Source organism: Coccinella septempunctata, chromosome 1 (assembly GCF_907165205.1).
Source record: "Coccinella septempunctata chromosome 1, icCocSept1.1, whole genome shotgun sequence".
Classification (NCBI taxonomy): domain Eukaryota; kingdom Metazoa; phylum Arthropoda; class Insecta; order Coleoptera; family Coccinellidae; genus Coccinella; species Coccinella septempunctata.
Window position 1 is genome coordinate 63,879,457 of NC_058189.1, and position 5,988 is coordinate 63,885,444.

Consider the following 5,988-nt stretch of genomic DNA (forward strand, 5'->3'; position numbering starts at 1 on the left):
ATAAGATGAAAACATAAATCACTTTAAAAATTGCTTTCAGGGAGGTTTGAGACATTTGTCGTGGGGAGGCCTGATACATATATAATCTTCAAAAAATATTCCGTAGCTAGTTGGATAGGCCTACATGAAGGCGTCTTCACCATCCAACATATCAAAGGGATTTTTAAAAACCGTACAATCCCCATGTATTTAACGAGGCCGACTTTTCTTGTGTGGAAGTGACTAACTGACAATTTCCTGATTTTTCTACACCTATAGGACTAAAGCAAACCAGTATCATTGCTGACCTACCTACTGAGCTGAATAATCCTCTCGATTACTCTCCCAGTACATCGTATCAATCCTCCCATATGTGGGGAGGCTTGAGACAGTTTGCATGTTTTTGTGTTCAACGTTCTGTACAGAATAAGATGTTTATGTTTTGCGACTTCTATATTTATTTTGTTGAACGATTAATTGAAGAATTATATAATATAAAAAAAGTCCTGCTTCTTCATATAATTCCGTTTCCAGAATAAAAATTCCAAAAAACGTATCAACCCTCCCCAGTCTCCCCTACATCTAATGTAAGATGTACTAACTACTTTGAAAACTTATTCTTATTTGAAGGGGGAACAAAATAATTTTCCGATATTCGAAAGAACATTTCTGTCAAGTTCTTAAAGAGCAACTATACTTACTAGTAATAAATCTCGAAATTTCTTCGAGCTTGGTCTTGACGAATTTTTAACTGATCTTTTTGGGAATTTTTCGAAGGTCAACTTTCGACACGAGTATAACCCAGAAAAATGATGGTAAGTTTGAATGTGATACATATTCTCAAAGAGCAGCTCTTTTAGTAATTAATCTCGAAATTTCATCCATCTCAGCGCAACCGTTCGGTCTTGCAAATTTTTAACTGATCTTCTTTTTCAGGATTTTTCGAAGGTCAGCTTTCGAGTCGTTTATCTTTCGATAAAAGTAACCGTAGATGGAAATGTGATACATACTCTAATAGAGCAACTGTTCTCGTGATAAATCCTGAAATTTCATCCAGCTCGGTGTAAGGGTTCGGTCTTGAGGATTTTTTAACTGGCCCCATCTTTTTGGGAATTTTTCGAAGGTCAACTTTCAACACGCGTATATCCCAGAAAAATGATCGTAGGTCTAAATGTGATACATATTCTGAAGGAGCAGCTCTTTTAGTAATTTATCTCGAAATTTCATCCATCTCAGCGCAACCGTTCGGTCTTGACGAATTTTTAACTGAGCCCATCTTTTTCAGAATTTTTCGAAGGTCAGCTTTCGAGTCGTTTATCTTTCGATAAATGTAACCGTAGGTGGAAATGTGATACATGCTCTAAAAGAGCAACTATTCTTGTAATAAATCCTGAAATTTCATCCAGCTCGGTGTAACTGTTCGGTCTTGAGGATTTTTTAACTGACCCCATCTTTTTGGGAATTTTTCGAAGGTCAAATTTCAACACGCGTATATCCCAGAAAAATGATCGTAGGTCTAATTGTGATACATATTCTGAAGGAGTAGCTCTTTTAGTAATTTATCTCGAAATTTCATCCATCTCAGCGCAACCGTTCGGTCTTGACGAATTTTTAACTGACCTTATCTTTTTCAGGATTTTTCGAAGGACAATTTTCGACATCAGTATCTCCCAGGAAAATCATCATAAATCCAGGGGTGATGTTGGGGTGGAGCATAATTTTATTTTTGAAATTCTGCAAGGTGATTGTTGATATAAAATGAATAGGTATATCTTTATAATTGTATATATGCTATATGTTTGAAAGAAAACTACTTTGAAACGCATTGATATTTGAAGAAGGAAATAAAATCATTTTTCGATATTCCAAAAAATATTTTTCTCAAGTACTCGAAGGGTAGCGGGGCATGGCCCCCCAGAGCACCCGCCCTTGAAGTTGAAGGTATCGGACCTCACACGTTTTTCGGCTTCTATTCAATCGGGTCGTTGATTCAGGATTCACTAAACTGTCTACAAATGTATTACCACACATGATGTCAACAGATTATCGAACATTGAATTGATAATTAAATTAAAAACTGGAATCACTCGATTTCCTCTAAGATGACTCATTTAGCCATTACACCTACACATGTTTCACTCACCTGAAGATGCTATAGTTATATGGAAACACGTGTAATTGTTAAATAAGTTATCGTAGTTCACACTATTTCATTTCATTTTGCTTGAGACTTTTCAAACTGGGATACTTCTCAATTCATTGTCTTTTATAGAATCGATATACTGAGGATTTCAACAAATACCTGTTGGAAATGAATAATATATAAATTTTGAAGATTTCACGTGTGAATAATTGGATAATCCAGTTCTTTTTCTTTGACAGTCTGACACCTTTCTATTTTCTTTGCTCCGGTGAATAAAACTGAATCATTTTGAATGAAGAGTACCTATCTATATATGCTAAACTTATTAGTCTCCCATCTATGCGAAAAGTGCTCAAAATCTCTTCGTTCCTTGAGCATTTTGGCATTCATAAATCACTCATTCTCTGGGAAATTGAGTTGAGCCAGCAGCAGTTAATTTTATCCATCATGTTGAACGTTATAAAACGTGATTACCTAGCTAAGTATTGTTGAAATATGGATCCATTCTTCATCCATCTTGTCTTTCTATAAAGAGCCTCAGAGATTCAGAGTAATGAAAGAACTCCATCCACTTCCACCCACTTGAATTGGGCTGTGCGGAAGTTGCAAAATAAACGAAAAGCGATTTGGCAGAGCGAAGTGGAAAACTATATCGATCTCGCCAGAATGCGGAGCAAATTCCAGGAATTCCAGGGTTGAGAAGGGACCGGGAATGGGGAAATGGATTTCAGACTTGGGGGCGGTAGAATCAGGGACGTATTTAGTGTTTTTGATTGAGTTTTTCCCTGTTTTGTGTTCGTTATAGTTAGTTGGGTTTGTTGGCGACACGTGGAAACAGAATTGATGAAATGTTAATAAAGGCTAGAGGAAAAAATATACCCTTGCATATTTTCACCAGTGGCGGCTCGTGAATGTTCATCATGGGATGGGAGATTATTCATAGAGTTTCTGAACCACCTCGAATTTGTCCACGATGACAAAGTTTTCATCGTATCATTAGATTTCCGACAAAAACCAATACATTTTCTTATTTAGTACTTTGCCATTTCACCAGACGAAATATTATAATAGAGGTGTATGTCCATAATAAATTTTAACCCGGTCCATGCTGACCGTAACCCCCGAATATTATTTTTACTACGCCCACGTTTTCTGTTTAACGCATGCTCGAAGACCTTTGAACTTTCAAGGAGTTATTACAACAGTTCTCCATTGACAATATAAGGCTTTGCAAGGCTATATAATAGGGTGATATTCATGGTGACGGAATTAAAACAAGTCACCCTTCATAACTAGTTACATGATTGATTTACCACGGTCCTAAACAGTAGAAGAGGAGTAGAAGTGGCTCTTGTCCTTTTTAACTCTATCCGAGATTTGGTATCGTAAGAAAACACGTCAATGGGGGAATTTTTTTCTGGAATTAAAGACTGATCGTCTATTGTCCATTGAAATGCCAAGCTTCAGCACAAAGAATATAATCGAGAAGCGATTAAAAGTTTCCTGGTTTTGAATAAAGAGACGAAAAATTTCACAAGAGATGCGGATTATTTATGAATATATACTTACCGCTTACTGGTGAATGTAGGAGGGGAAATAACGGAATAAAAAAAATTGTAAATGTTTTTATACTTTATTTCCAACCAAACTACCAACAGAAACAACATAAATTTAAATTTATCCAGAGTTTCTTGTCTCAGTTAAGGCCTAATCCATGTTCATTGTCCAGCCGGATGTTTTTTAACACCCCATATGAACAAAAAAGTAATATTACATAATCGCGCAGTAGTGCTAGTCATTGAGTGTTGCCAATGTTCAATATATCCATCGGGAAACTATTACATATTACAATATGCAAACTTACATATCGAGAAAATTCAAACAATCTTGGGTAGTATCACATTAATTGTTCGTTTTTGGGAATGTCAACTTTGCATCTTGAGCATCATCCTATACGTGATCGACATGCCATATCACCTTTTTCTCTGGACAAACAATATAATTTTGAACCTGATAGTAACAATTTCTGAATTTTCGATGTGATCACTATCGTGTTTTCATACTAATAAGTTAATTCCTATTGCATTCAAAAGCAATAAAAGCATCTAGGTGACTTAGCCTCTCAAAAAATTCAAGGATTATCTGGTTTTCCCAAAAACTGGCAACTTTTCATCGAACTGACTTAGCAACACTATCGAATAAAAAACATTAAAAAATACCTGGAATAAGCATTATATTAATTAATATGTAATTCCATACTCTTATGTATGAAAGCACTATCATTATTTTTTTTTAATTTTAATTTTCGTTATACTGATAATATTTTGTATACAACAGTCTTTACAATGTGATGAATCCGAAATAGCCCCATGTTTCCGACACTTTATAGTTTTTGGCAACTTCATTTTTAATTCACACAACATGCGCACACTTCTTATAAATATATACTATTTTATCACACATTATATAGAAAGCTAAGCCATATTTTTGATTGAGAAGCCTCTGCAAATTTCGGCTGTTTCATCTTCGAAGTTCCAAGAAAAAATAGAATAATGGTTTATTGACAATACAATATGATACGGTAAGACACTTGCTCTGCCAAACTTCGAGATGAAACTTGGTCTACACGAGGCTATTTTGAAGTCGATCAGTAATGTCCAAAAGTGTGGATCTAGACTTAATGGTAATTTGCCCTGAATTTCCAACTAATTTGTCGCTTTCCCCTATTATTGAAAGCAGTGAACACTTCGCTAAAGATGTAATTTGCAGACAAAACATTGATTTATCAATTAACCCTATTCTTAGGACTATAAATAACGCTTTGTCCCAACAAAGTTTTTATCATGTAATTTTACTATCCTAGGAGACGAATAAACAGTGGAACATTCTCAACTTTTGCTCTTATTATTTATTAGCAACGTAATTAAGAATTTGCTTCATATACTACTCCGGAAATTCCGAACCAAGCCATCATTACAGAATTCCTTGAATTGTTCTTGAAAAACATTTTTGGGCTGTTTGAATTTATTGTCTTCTTCAAATTATTAAAAATGCACTGGAATGGTGCGCTCTATTCAAGTTCAAAATAGAAGTTTTGCGTTTCAAGAATACTCAAGTACCGATACTTTATCTCGAAGTTCAGATTCAAGCAATACGATTTCGATGAAGCATTAAAAGGAATTAGATTTCGCAAACATTTTCAACAGTCATTCATACAACCCGCACATGACTTCAACAAAGTTGAGGAAGATTTATATACAATTATCGTATAAACATGAAAAATCACTACGTAATACGAAGTTGAAGAGTAATTAATGCCAGTTAACCAAGTGACATGTTTAGCCAACCAACTCTCACAAAATTTTGGACATTACTATCGACAGACAACTTCAAATGAAATGTCTATTATTTACATTTATACATTGAACATTATAGAATTTTATAGAGTACAACGAGAAATATAACTCCAGTGTTCCTTGATGAAATGAAGGGATTGATAGACTTCGAATTGTTACTGAAAGAGTAAGAATCGGATTCTATAAGTAGCAGCGATAGTGCCCATTTTTTCCTGATTTCAGATAATAGGCTCAAAAAATGGGTTTTGACAATACTCCCATGAATCATTTAAATCCCGTACAAGAAGCTAACTGGATTGGATTTTCAAAAGTAGTCTTCATTTTCATCTCTCTTGTTCCTTATGATATGAGGAAAAAATTTCACATGATTTTGAGGTTACAACAACCGTAGTGCTGTCAAAATGTCACTATAAATATACACAAACACATGTATATGACAGCTCAAAACACTATCCGAGCACTCCACACAATATCACATGTCATAACAGTTTATTAAAAAAAAAAAATACA